Raw genomic sequence first — 14,728 nt, forward strand, 5'->3', positions numbered from 1 at the left:
ATGACTGGAACAGGAACAAAACTGGTGTTCTGTGCAAGTGCTGGAAGTGCTAGAAGTTGAAAAACTTGGTTGAAGAGATGAGCTTGTCTCACTTTAAAGGAGCACTGATAGAACTGATTTTTTGGAAATTCTGCAAAGGAATGGCATTAAAGCCTCTCCAGCACCTCATGGCAGAAAGAGAAGAGGATGCCAAGGTTAGGATAGGAATAGCAAATAAAACAGAAAATGTCATCATACCATTGTACAAATCCATTGTGCATCCTTCCTTATCTTTAATGCTGGGTAATTTAGTATGGACTGTATTTAGAGAATACAGAGAAAGCCAAAAAATGAGATGGCTGGGTACAATTCTCACAAAAGAAGAGGATTAATACACTGGGGATCTTGAGCTCAGAAGAAAAAACTTCATGCTGAATTTGCTAGAGGTTTGTCAAGATCTTCGATGGAATGGAGATGGGTGAACGAGTGACTTATTTATCAAAACTGCTTTGTGTTATTTGATCTTGTGTTCTCTGGCAAGATGGAATATTACAAGCTCTCACATCCTGTTATGAAGGCAAAAAGTGTGAACAGGTTCAGTAAAAGAAGGTTTTAAAAACCAGATGCTCAAGGGCATCAAGGAGATTAAATTGTCCTTGTACTTTAACATAATTGCAACATACATTACATATGCAATATATTAATGACTGTAGAAGCTTATTTACCACTAAATAAAAATGCACCACTATCAACTTTAAAAGTCGGTTTTATAGAGAAGTCTAGACACCAGATTTAGGGTGAGATATCTCAGTAAATACAGAATAATCTGAGGCAATATAAAATGTGTGATATGATAATACTTGGCATATTATCATTATTGGATGGCTTCTTTGACATGCTGTCCAGCCCCCACACTTAAGAGAATTTTCAACATTATCCAGTGTCAGGTAGGACCTGGAAGAATTTGTAGCAAGAATCAACAGCCAAGACTTCAGTGAGAGCTGATCAAAACCAGAGCTGAGATCTTCATTTCTAAGAAGGCACAAGGAGAAGTTAAACCCACGATTTGCTAAGGCACCAAGCGGCGCCATAGGACACTCCTGGAAAATTCATCTTAAGCTATATTTAGTACACTCACAGAAATTGTGGCTCCCACTTGAGCCATTTCAGCTCAAATATAAATAAATAAATAAATATTTAAGAGAATTGTGTGCTTCTGAGTCATGTTTAGTTCTAATATGTGTCTTTCTAGGTGAGCTCCTACCTCGGAGCAGATTCATCTCTAGCTGCAATTCTATAGGTGTGCACCTGTACTTCACGTGTTAAAGTCCATCAAAAATACACTAGGCAGTGAAATGCTAATATTGAAAGCTTTTAGTACACAAATGGCTAACAAGAGCCCTTCAGACAAACTCTTCCCTGCAAGTTTGTTTTAGAATAATTATAGTTTCTTGCAGTTACTGGCTTTTAATGATGGGCTCTTGAGATTTTTTTTTAGTTCCATTATCTTTGTAGAGTTTAGTTCTTGAAATTTTATGACGATCTCATTGCATGAGTGTGAGATACTCCAGGGCAATGCTGTTCAATGCCTGCTTGAGTACAATTTTAAAATGTAATTTTTTTTCTTTTCTCTGATTTATACCTAGGTCAGATTCATATTATTGTCTTGGGTTCCTTCTTGAAAACTCACTGCAGCTTCATTCGAGATCTTAAAATATGATGTAAGTCACATCCTGGAAAATGTGAAAATAGATTTTCTTCATCTTCTACATAAAACATCCTTTCTGAGTTACTAAACTTTCTTCCAAAGTACACTGTTTTTGATCCAGAATTTCATTCTGTGACATTCAGACTGTTCTGATTGCACCAAATGTAATTCCACCCCCACTGAAACCCACCTCAGGCCTTTTCCCAGTGTGATCCAGCTATTTTTCTTTGGGATGTTACAGGAAGCTACACACTACCATTCTGATACACGACAGTGAATACGCTTCGAGGGGTTTTTTTTTCATAATTCCTGGTAGCATTGCAACTCAGCAAACTGTTTTGATACATCTGTGTAAGCAATTTAACTCTCCTCCTGCTCCCCACTGCAACTCAGTGCTCTGCTTTTAACAAATTGGCAAAATCCTAACAAATAGACACTCCAAAGCTGTCATACGGTGCTGTTGCCTATCATCCCATTCAAATGGTTTCTTCAAGGAAATTGCCAGTAGTGTTAGTCCTGCTGGTTATCATCTGCAGGATATTTCAACCAGAATGCCATGTATGCAGAATTCTTGATTTTACTTTAGTTTGCAAAAATATTTGCCGTCTGAAGTGTTGTCTGCTTATTCGAGCCATTAGACAGAAATACAAGTAAGGTTCTCTGCTTTCAACTGAGATTTACAAAAATCCTCATTACCTCCTGGGAAAAAAAAGAAATGGCAAAAGACATTTGAAGGAAAAGAAGTAGGGCATCTATTGCTGCTGCATGTTTAATTTTATTTGATTTACTATACTTAACTTTTTCCTTTGTTGGCAAAAACAACCTTAGCGGCTGCTAATGCTGTTGCCAGTGTCTCCATCTGCATCTTTGGTTACTTCTTGGATTTGTTCTCTTTCTGCATTTGCAGAATTCTGCTTGCATCCTCTGGACTCTCGTGGGAATTTTTCCCCTTTGTGGCCAACATTCACAGCAGCTTGAAGTTACTCTCATTGTGGATGACATTTTCCTGCAGTTGAAGACACCTGAGCCCAGTTCCCTCTCGAGCCTCTCTTATGTGGCCTTGGTGATCACTGCCACTGATAAGGGAAATGCCTCTGTCTCATCTTCAGAAGTCTCGGATTCACGTTGTGCACACCCATGTTTCAGTTCTGTCATTAATCCCAAATCCCCTTTCGGAGCGTTTAACTGAATTAATCTCATCTTGTAATTTTGCCATGTAGCTTTATTTTGCAGCTGGACCCTTCCTTATCTTTCCTTTTGTAGATTCTTTCTCTTGGGAGTGGTTTCATTAAAACATCTCAGAAAGTATTAAATTTAGTCTCAAAGTTGGTACTGTATTTGTTGGCATTTCTGTTTTCCGCTGACCTTTACTTAAATGATTATGTATATGCATGTGTGCATGTATATTTGTAATGCTTTCTGTCTTGTTCAAGTTTAATTTTACTCCCTGAAACAAGCTTTTCTCTTGAGCTCCATGTCCCAGTTGTTTCGTTAGGATTGTGACAAGTCTGCTCATACAAGGCACATCCACGGCACATCTGAAGGAAAGTAAACATCCTGTGTTCCTCAGCCTTCTATAAACCCCAGCAGATGGCTGCTGCTTTGACAAACTGTGTGGAATAGGGTGGATCACATTTCCCATGCAACAGACTTATTTCTGGAAATCCAAAGCCAGTATAATTCTTGGAGGTGGCAGCGTGGATCTAACCACAAAGTGGTTTAGCCCAAATCAGTCCTACGTGGCGACTCTTCGTAGCTCAGACCCCCTTGCTTTTTGGACTGGTTGTACAGTGGGGGATACCTTAAATTGCTGATTCACACAAAGTTGCAGGAGGACTGGTAGCAGCTTTCACCTGCAGGTCCTTGTTCATCAACCTCAAGGTCCTTTGTGTAATACCTCTCCTTGTTAGAACCTGTGTATGTTTTTTTGTCCCCTGTTATTAAGTATCTCCTGGAGAGAAATGGTATTTCTTAGAATTGACTGGATTTTTCCTTAATGCTCAGAGACAGTCCCTGCTCAGGATACTGGCAGAATCTGCAGGAGGTGATGTATATTTTCTACACCTCAGGTAACACTCAGGAGACGTGTGCCACAGACATATGTCTTATCCTGGTTCCCTGCAGCAACAGTTCACTGGTGTGTCTGTGCTTACCCTGTGTCTGGAATCAAAGGCATTTCAATGTCCAGGTGGATTAGCAGCAATCACAGAATCATAGAGTGGTTTGGGTTGGAAGGCACCTTAAAGACCCTCCAGTTCCAACCCTCTGCCATGGGCAGGGACACCTTCCACTATCCCGGGTTGCTCAGAGCTCCATCCAGCCTGGCCTTGAACACTTCCAGGGATGGGGCATCCACAGCTTCTCTGGGCAACATGTTCCCAGCCTTAGACTTGACCCTGTGTGTGTGTGTGTGTGTGTGTGTGTGTGTGTGTGTCTTCAGGAACCCATTTCCATCTCATTTGATTTCCTAAAAGGAAGCAACAAGGGAGTTATTTTGGCTGCAAGTCCAAGCAAATAGCCTCTATTAGGTCTTAAAAACACTGTTGAGGATGTGTCCTGAGAGAAAGGCAGTTTGTGAGTGGGCTTCATCTTGTTTAAAACTTTCCTCCACTGAGTAACAGGCTTTCCATCACATGTTAGGAGTATTAAGCATCAAAGGAGAAAGCTTTTGAAAGACCACCTGCGTTCTTCTAGAACTTGTCTACAACCTCTTGGCATAGATGATCTTCAATGGGCTACATGTCTGTTCTGTTGCATTCAGAGGCCCTAAAAATGCTGCCATTTGTTTAGAATCATAGAATCAATAAGGTTGGAAAATACCTCCAAGGTCATCAAATCCAGGAAATATTTCTAAAGAACTAAGAAACTTCTGGTGTTTCTGCTCCAAATATACTTGTCACAAAAAGGCTGAGTGCAAGCTGGTCTAGCATTACCTGTCCTTGGGTGCCTTCATCAGCCAGAACCTCACTGGTCATGCAAACCCAATACACAGTTAATCATGGGATATTTTCCTCCATCACACCAACGTAGAAAGCTCCCAGTGGCTCTTGAGTGCATATTTCCATTAAGGATTCAGTAGACTGATCACACTCCAAAACCCATGAAGTCTGTATTATTTCCTAAATCAAAGTTTCTTACACTTCCAATTTCGTTTACAATTCATTGGGGTTTTTTTTATAACCATCTGCTATTAAGCCCAATTTCATTTTATTTTAAGACTTTTTGTACTGTGCCCATTGAGCTCAGTCACTTCTTCATTAGCCATCCTGCCCTTTCATTCACTATTTGGTCATTTCAGAGCAACCCAGGAGGCAGGAACTTTGAAACCAGAGATTTTACAGGTCTCTGGCCAGCATTCTCTTCACAGTGATGATATTTTTTGTGTAATATATATTGCATAAGGGCAGCATCCTCTTGGTCAGGTATTTCTGTGGCTAAACAGAACACACTGTTGGTCAAAATCTCTAACTAGGTGGAGTAAGAGATGAGACTGTTCATCCTGTCTTCCAACAGCTGCTTCTGTTTCCTTGAAGAGAGACTCCCTAGGTGGCTATGTCCATTTTCCCACTAATGGGACTAAGTGTCATTGACTGGTGTACACAGCCAAAGACCTTCTTGAGATGCTTTTTTTTTTACAAAAGCTTGTGCTCAGAAAAAAATCAATATTACAGAAAAAAACAACCTATCAACATTTTCCCTTATACAGAGACGAGTTTCCATTTGCTTTATATCATTATATTTCCTGGCCACAGAAGGATGGGCACTGAAATCAGGTGGATTACCTGCAGTCATGGAACTCTGCCAATAATTCATTATATTTTGCGAATTGCAATATTCCTGATCTTGGTTTGGTTCTTTAACCCAGAAGAAAGATTTTAAAACTGCTTGTGCTGACCCCCTCAGAGGTGTTTGTAAATAAAGTATGAACCACAAAGCTGTATCTGTTTCTTGCCCTTTTTTTTGTGCATTTTGTTTTCCCCAGCGGTGCCTCTTTGGCTTTTCCACGGAGTTTTTCAAACTCAGCAAAAGCATCTGTGAACCATTTTGCCTGCTACAGTAGGACACCTGTTTATGCATGTAGACTTCCCTTCTCATCTGGGAAGATGGACAACAATATAAGCCCTTGTACTACAAAACCAGATGAACTTAGAATCACAGAATCATTTAGGTTGGAAATGACCTCTAAGATCATCAAGTCCAGCCTTTAACCCAGCACTGCCAAGCCCACCACTAACCCAAGTCCCCAAGTGCCACATCCACATATTTTTTGAGCACATCCAGGGATGGTGACTCAACCACTTCCCTGGGCAGCCTGTTCCAGTGCCTGACAACCCTTTCAGTGAAGTAATTTTTCCTAATACTTTTCCATCTGTACAAAAAATTATGGTTCTGCACAAGTGGGCTTGAGTAAAATTGCAGTGAATGATACCAGGGGTCAAATGAGGCATCCAAAATCACCAAGAACACTGGATTCAAGTGTAAACCTTCCAGTACCTGAAAGGAGCCTACACAAAAGCTGGAGAAGGACTTATTACAAGGGCAGGTAGTGACAGAACAAGGGGGAGTGGCTTCAAACCAAAAGAGGGTAGATTTAAATTGGATATTAGGAAAAAGATTCTTGCCTGTGAGGGTGGTGAGGCACTGGCACAGGTTGCCCAGAGAAGCTGTGGATGCCCCATCTCTGGAAGTGTCCAAGGCCAGGTTGGATGGAGCAACCTGTTCTAGTGGAAGCTGCCCCTCCCCACGGCAGGGGGTTGGAATGAGATGATCTTTAAGGTCCCTTCCAACACAGACCATTCTATGACTCTGTGATACCATACATATCTTCTGTTGATCTTTGCTATATTCAGAAGCAATGGCCCATGTGTACAGCCCTGCAAATCTTAAGTGGGAGAAAATGCTAATTGGAGTCACAGCCTAGAACACACACTGCCAGAAGCCTTTAGTGAACACACTCAGCCTCTCACCTTCTTGCTCCCTACTCATATGCAATCTTGCATCACATGTATATCCCACATCTAGCTCATGTTTCCCCCCCCATAACTGCTGTGTGTGCCTCATAGCTGCCCAAAATATATCCTACCCAGGCAGGGGCTACGCCACGGCTAGAAAGGAGGACAGCAAGGTCCAGCTGATCCAGCCCTTGCAGAGGGAAGCAACCTGTGTGATTATTAAAGAAGGTTACAGAAGCCTCAAACTGTTCAGGAGAGAAACACAACTCCCTACGAGAGCAAATAAGGCACATTCAAATGTGTTTAATTGTGTGTGCCTGTCTGAAAATCTGGCTCAAGATTTCTCTTTCTATTTCTCACTCAGAGGGTCACTGAAAACACTGATATGCCAAGGAAGCCAATTCCTTGTGGGATCAATGACTCTGCTCCACGCAGACATTTTCCCTTCTGTCACTTGGCATAATTCAGTATGTGACTTGAAAATTCAAAATATAAACAAGAGAGAGGAACCAGGGCCAATGGTGTTGCAAGCAGAATTCTCAGGCCTTCCCAGTAAGTGGAAAATACCTCTCCTCTAGAAATACCAGCCATTTCTCCATTCTCTTTAGCTTAGAACGATTTCTTTGCAGCTTTTAACCTATGAGGAAATTGGGGCAAAAATAGCATAGTCAAACATACATGTACAAGACTATAAAACCACACCACTCAGTGCCTCACTGTGTCATACACAATTTATCAGGCAAGTTTCTACCACCTCCTTGTTCTCCTCTTCCTATGAATTGCTGATTTCTTTTCTCTTTCTTTCTCAGAACCATTTTCTCCCTTAACTTTATTATTCTTTAACACCATTTTAAAACAGTTATGAAATATATAAGTATGTATTTAAGTATATCTTTGTTCCTGCTGCTTTCATCTGTGTTACAAATGCAAGTTAAAAACCTTCAGGGTATTTATGCATCATTCTGAGGAGGAAAGAACTGCCCCTTATATTGTCCTTTAGCAGCTTCTGGTCACTCCCGTGTTCCAGGATGCACAAACTTACTGCAGATCTTTCCTGAAAATTGGTAAATGATACACCTAAACAAATGGAAAATTCACCATGAGCACAGACAGATCTCTTCTGAAAGCCAAATTTGAGGTGTTACCTTTCCTGCAGTTCCTTATCTAATGCAGTGAGCGCTGACCCTCTCCCAGGGTGGCAATAAACAGCTGGAGGCAGTGACATTAAGATATCTCTGGAGCAGTTGTTTAAATGATAATGTATCTTCTTTTCTTTCCAGATGGAGCACCTGGTTCTCCTCTGGAAGGTGAAACCCAGAGTGTTCTTGCTTAGGGTCACACTGAACTCCACGTGGAGATTCTCTACTAACAGTTCTGGCATCTTCCTCAGCCATTGCTTTGGTAGTTGCTCCTCTCTTTGGTTACACAAGTGGCTCTTTTGGTCCTCACCAAATCCCTCCGGCATCCGCTCGGAGCGGTCGGTGCTTCCCTGACGTGCTGCCATCAAGGCAACCAAGTCAGCAGGGAAGGGGCTGCAGAAGCCACTTGCTCCTTTGGCTCCTTCCTTTGGGCAGAAGAGCTCTTGTCTGTAGATTTATCATGGAAAGTACTCAAAAACTATGACAGAGACACTAAACAAGTGCAACAGAGATGCACCTGCAGCGTGGGCCACACCCACACAGTCCCGAAACAATCCAGTGCTTCTGGCAGCTCAAGTTTCCCCTCAGAGCTAGATTTAGAAAGGTCAGGCCAGCACAGGCATTTTAAGGGAAATAGCTTCATTTTTTAAAGTATTTGAAGTTTTAACATTTAATCTTTCAAGTTAAGGAAAGCCAAGAATTTATGGGAGTGAGGAAGGCATGATGCCTTTAAGAGAATTATTAAACTGGATTAACAAGAGCGACTATTTCTTAACTGGGGGGGAAAGAAAGTAGGAGAATTCAATGCAAGTTAATACTCCTGGCCAAAGAGTTAAAAGACCCATTCTGCATTTTGTCAGGGAAGTTATTTTAAGGAGGAAAAAAAAGAAAATATTTATAAGCATATGAAAATATACTCAAATATATTAAATATATGACAAGTGTATATGAGTATGAAAATATTTATGATGCTTCAGTAAATGCATAGCTGCCATTTCTTGTGAAGAAAATGCAATCTTAATTTTAGTATTTCCTGTTTCTCGGATGTAAGTAGGTTTCAGTGGCACACAAGGCTGTACTATATACTGTACTTCAGTTAAAGCACCATAAGTTAGGGAAAGGACAGTTATCTGCAGAATTCAGTCTGTTGTGTATATTTTTATATTACTAATGCTGGCTGTGTTGCCATGTGTGCACACTTCAAGCCAACTGGGGATTTACAAACTTGCAGGTATGTAATGATATTGGCACTCACTCTCTGTTTCCTTATGGAGGAAGCAACAAATGCAAAACTTCAACAGGAATGAAACAAGGGTAAAACAAACACAGAGAAGACACTGAAATGTACATGTTTACTCCAAACGTTTAGACAATGTTGAAATTTATGAAAATGTTGTCTTATGGAGAGAAGTCTAGATCTAAGTCAGGCTACATTAGCTAAGGATGGGGAAGAAACTGGGAAATTCTTAGTCCCAGATGAAAATGGCAGTAGGTAAGCTTCTTTTGCATGGTCTGTAAGTGTAAAATGCAGCCACTGGCACCACTACTCCATTCACAGAACACTGAAACTGCCCTCAAAATGAGAGTATAATTGTCACAATAAGCTAGTGATGAGATGGCTTTTGAGTCAAAATCATTTGTGCCTCACTGTGAGAGCTGCCAGCTTGACCAACCCTGTTTTATTTCTGGAAATCCTCATTATTTCATTTCCAGCAGCCCAGGACTAAGGGAATCCTTTTCAGTGAGCACAGTCTGAAGCAGGTTCATGGTACAAGTAGTACAGTAACACCACCACCACCTTCTCCCAGAGGTGAGACTCCTACCAGTTGCCCCAGCAAGGTGCCCTGTGCAACACTGGCACTGATGCAGGTGACTGAAAGCCTTGGAATTGTGCTGGTACACCCCAAACACCCTGGAGGGTAATTTTATTAAAAAACATTATAATATACAAATACAATATAAATACTACAAAGCATTCAGAGACAGTGTTACACCAGGGGATTTGTACAATTTTCTGAAAGGGCAACAGCTGCCCTTTCTCACCTGGGAGCAGCCCAAGAGGGGAGGTCTGCTGTTGTGGGAGGAGGTTTTCTCCCATTTTATTGAGTAAACAAGGGTGACAGAGGCAATATATGAATTTGCTTCCCAATTAAGATTTTTAAGGAAGTTTTAGGGTTTGTCTTACATGTTTTCCAAGTGTTTTCCATGGCTGGGGGAAAACCTAAGTTTGTATTTGTGGTGGGTTGATCCCTGGCTGGAAGCCAGGTGCCTACCAAGCCATGCTGTGACTCCTCTGCCCAGCAGGACAAAGGCAGGGGGAGAAAATAAGATGGTAAATCCTCATGGGTCAAGATAAAGGTAGTTAAACAAAGCAAAAGCAAAGGAAAACAAAGTATTTATTCTCTACTTCCCATCAGCAGGGAAAGTCCAGCCACTTCCTGGGAAGTTGTTCTTCAGTATGTACTGGTTGGTCTGGAAGAGAAACTTTGTAAGGAAGGAGTGCTCTCCCTCCTTCTCCTTTCCCTCAGCTTTTATTGCTGAGCAGGTGTCGTATGGTTTGAAACTTCCCTTTGGTCAGTTGGGGTCAGCTGTCCTGGCTGTGTCCCCTCCCAAATTCTTGCCCACCCCCCCAGCCTCCTGGTGAGGGGGGAGTGTTGGAGAGGCAGCTCCATGCTGTGGAGCACTGCACAGCAGCAGCCAAAACAGTGGTGTGTTATCAACACCTTTTCAGCTACTAACACGCAGCACAGTTCTGGGAGGGCTGCTGGGGGGATAATTAACTCCATCTCAGCCACACCCAACTCAGTGCAAAAAACATCTTCAGCCTACCCAGGATGGAGGCTGTGAATGCTCACAGCCATTTCAGACCTGTCCTGCCTTCCAAGAATGATGATTTTGAAGAGATTGTCAGTGCCCTTAGGGCGTTAAACACAACACTGCTAAACTGTTGGTAACCAAACAGACCCGCAGGAGAGATCCATGGGTTTGTCAAACTAAAGTGAAATGAAACAGACTTGGTTTATTATTTCTTCTTACATAATGTACAGTGGCAACCAAGCACAGATGGGCTGTATGCTGCATCCCAGGTGTGTGTGGTATTAAGAGCTCCTGCAATTTATAAAATCCACACCAGAACACAGTCAGTACAACAGAGGACAGAAGGCAACAGCCTCTGTGTGGCCCCTGGTCTCTCACCTCACACCATCTCTTCCACGTCCACAGCTCAGCCTTTCTGTTAATTCTCTCCCCTCTGGTTCTTTGAGGAACAGAACAAATGAAAACACAAGATTGCTTTAGCATCGCCCGTGATAAAAAGCCTCCATTCAGCTTTATCTTGGGGCTACACAGGATCACAGCCCGGACTTTCCTCTCTACCAATCCCCCTGAATTGGGCTCAACCTGGCCCCCCTGCTGTTGAGCCACGCTCTGTGATTAGGCATTTTTTTGTCACCTTCTGCAGCTGTGTAGCAGTCACACAGGCATTGCTGTGTCCACCAAGCTGCTCCGAGTTTCAATCAAGCAGGTCCCACTCTGGGGTTCCCCAAATGAGTCTCTAAACGGTGCAAAATGTGCTCCTCGTGACATTTGTGCCGAGGGCTCAGAGGTGAGCACCGGGCAGTGGGAGGGAAGGCAGGGCCAAGCTCCTGGGACAGTTTGTGCTCGAGTAACACGACACGCACTTACAGGTGCAAAGCATAAAGGGGTGTGAGGGCAGAGCTGGGTAAAACTCCTTGCTAGGAGGAGAGACATTGAGCTAAAGCACCAACTTGAGCCTCCCTCCCCCCATCCCCAGGCCCAGCTCCTGCCGGACTGGCACAAGCAGCTCCTTGCCTGTGCCTGCCTTCCCCTCCTGCTCATTAGCAAGGAAAACGACGTCAGGCGAACGGAGCTGGCAGGAATCCCACCACTGCGTTTGCTAAATGGATCTATTAAAATGTAAACAGAGATCACATTGCAGGGCATCATCATAAAACACGGCGGGCGACACCTCAGCCGGTTCCCGAACAGCCTTCGACACTGGCGGTGCTGTGCTGCTGCCCCTCTGCCTCGCCCTGGGCACACTTATCTGGACTTCTCCTTCTCCCTCCAAGCGTTTGTCCTTTGAAGGCTCATCATTATCTGTCACCCTACAGAGGCATCGCTGCATCTTCAGCACATTTTGGAGCCGTGCAAGCTCTCCGAGGCTTCCTAAACCAGTAGGAAAACAGGACTCTGGGGCCTTAGTGTCCCCTTGCCATCCCTACAGAGGCCCTTGAGTTTGCAGTTTAGCAGTGATGGAGCACAGGACAGGCCACACAGGTTACACCTGTCTCACTCCTGCCTGATACACATCTAGGAGGAGTTTCTATCACCTCTTTGTCTGACTTCCAAATGAACTGTTTTCCTGCTCTCTCCCCTGCTGCCCCCCCTCGCTCTCCCCAGAGGCTCTTAGGAAGCCACCAAACCATGACTTTATTCTCTTTCAAGGACTCTTTAAAGCCAGGTGCACATTCCCCTGCCTGCCACCTGGTCCACAAAAGCTTGACAAAAATTGGGAGGGGGCTGGGGAAAGGTGAGGGGTTGATGACCGTGACTTGCCTTGCTGGCGCTCTCCTCTCTTTCCTCTTCCTTGTGTGGTTTATTTCTATTCTGTTCCTATTCTCTCTGTCCTCTGGGGTTCTAGACCTCAACAGAGGCTTCAAAGCTTTAAATTAACAGAATAAATTACTTCTGCTGGTAACATTATGAACTTTATAAACATTATAAAGCAGCAGCAGCAGCCTCGATGAGCAGAGGAACTGGAAGGGAAGCAGGAGTTCCTGACTGATCAGTTCTGGCATAGATTTCTTATATGCAGCTGGGGAGCTTTTTGCCTCACTTTCTCTCTCTGTAAAATGAAAAATACAACACTCACTCCCTGTTTGACACACTTAAAAGACAAGCTCTCTGGCAGGACAATCCACTGTTTATCCAGAGAACACCACGTACAGCATGTACAGAGCTCTCTATCCATGCAGGAAAACCTTGGACTCTCCTGGTCCCTCCAGCCTCAACAAACACCATGAGCAGGTGGGAACACCTCAGAGGTAAGTTAGTGGTGCTCAGAGACGAGCTTCTCAGGGAAGATAAAGGGAGATGCTGTTTTGTACCATTCTCTAAAAGCTGATATAATATATATTAATGGGCTTCGAGCCCATTCTTCTCATTAAATGTGTAATAATGGAACCCTCCTGATGGAACAAAATGCATATTATTTATATTAAAAAAGCTGTGCGTTTAGAAACCTAGATTCCATTTGGGTTCTAAAGTTTAGAGGTTTTAATTTCACTCCTTTAGAATAACTATGTAACATACCTTTAAAAATGAGCTGGTTTATTTTAGTTATACTGGAGATAATGGGGGGGGGAAGAGAAGCAGATTAAATCCTCTCTGAAATCTGGGAAAAATAATCTTTGAGTGACAGAGCACCATTTTCTTCCAGAAGATTAGCAATAGTTTATTATTCCAAGTATATATTTAGACTATTCCACTTACATAGTTGCTTTAATATCAACCATATTAAAGCCTTTTTGATAGCTGACTGCATTTGTAAGTGATTCCGAGCTCCTCCATGTGTTCTGCTACACCAAGTGCCTCTCAGGCCACCATTTCAGCAGGGGTTCACACACACCTGACCCCTCTGCACGTTCTGACAGGTAACAGAGCAGGTGGGCACAATGCTCTGGTCTTCCCACTCTTCTTTTAATATCCTGCATGAAGCCCCAAAATATCGGCAAGCAAGACAGCGCTTTCAGAGCACTTAGTAACATTCTTTCCGTTCGGGGATTAAAAATATTTTAAAACAGTATGTTTCCTGTTCCTTTGGTGATGTCCCACTGCTTGTGTGGTGAGCCAGAGAGCTGGAAGTTATCCTGGTAACTGTCAAGTTCACTGTTGCTTAAAGAACACAAGTTGTCTGAGATCAAGAGCAAGACAGGGAACACATACAGGAGATTCTTAGTGATATTGGAGAACCGTGGAATCCTAGAATCATTAAGGCTGGAAGAGACCTCTGAGTTCACTGAGTTCAACCATTAACCCAGCACTGCCAAGCCACAGCTACACATCTTTTAAATCCCTCCTGTTTCAATGCCTGACAACACTTTCCATGAAAAAATTCCCTAATATCCGATCTAAACCTCCACTGGCGTGACTTGAGGCCATTTCTTCTCACCCTGTCACTTGTTTCCTGGGAGAAGAGACCAACCCCCCCCCGGCTACAACCTTCCAGGGAGCTGTAGAGAGCGATGAGGCCTCCTTTTCTCCAGCCTAACCAGCCCCAGCTCCCTCAGCTGCTCCTCATCAGACTTGTGCTCCAGACCCTTCCACAGCTCCGTTGCCCTTCTCTGGACTTGTTCCAGCCCCTCAATGTCCTTCTTCTCGTGAGGGGCCCAAAACTGAACCAGGATTTGAGGTGTGGCCTCACCAGTGCCCAGCACAGGGTGACAGTCACTGCCCTGGTCCTGCTGGCCACACTATTGCTGACACAGGCCAGGATGCCACTGGCCTTCTTGGCCACCTGGGCACACACTGCTGGCTCAAGTGGTACTTGAGTAACACTCTCTTTTTGTAGTGAGATGACACCAGATTACACAGGAAGTTAAAACATCTTTAAAGAAATATAGAAAAGAGAATGGAAAGACAATACAAACGCAGCAGTAGCTGCTCTCTGCACTGTCTGCTCCAGGCCAGCCACACATTGCTTTATTCTCCTACACCTTGGCTTCTGACCCCACCAGAATGCTCTGCTTTGCATCCACACGAGCTGTGTAGGGATCACTGTGGCCTTTCCTCTCTGAGGTTCCTGACTGTGGTACATGTGGAAACCCGGGATTGACAAGGAAAAGCTGCACAGGAGCTTCACTCGCCCGGCGTGTGGAAAAAACGTTAAGAACTTGAGGGGGTTTATATTTTGCAAACAAAAGGAAGTT

The sequence above is a fragment of the Manacus candei genome, unplaced genomic scaffold (genome assembly GCF_025592945.1).
Source record: "Manacus candei isolate 608988 ecotype Guabito, Panama unplaced genomic scaffold, ASM2559294v1 h1tg000113l, whole genome shotgun sequence".
NCBI lineage: Eukaryota > Metazoa > Chordata > Aves > Passeriformes > Pipridae > Manacus > Manacus candei.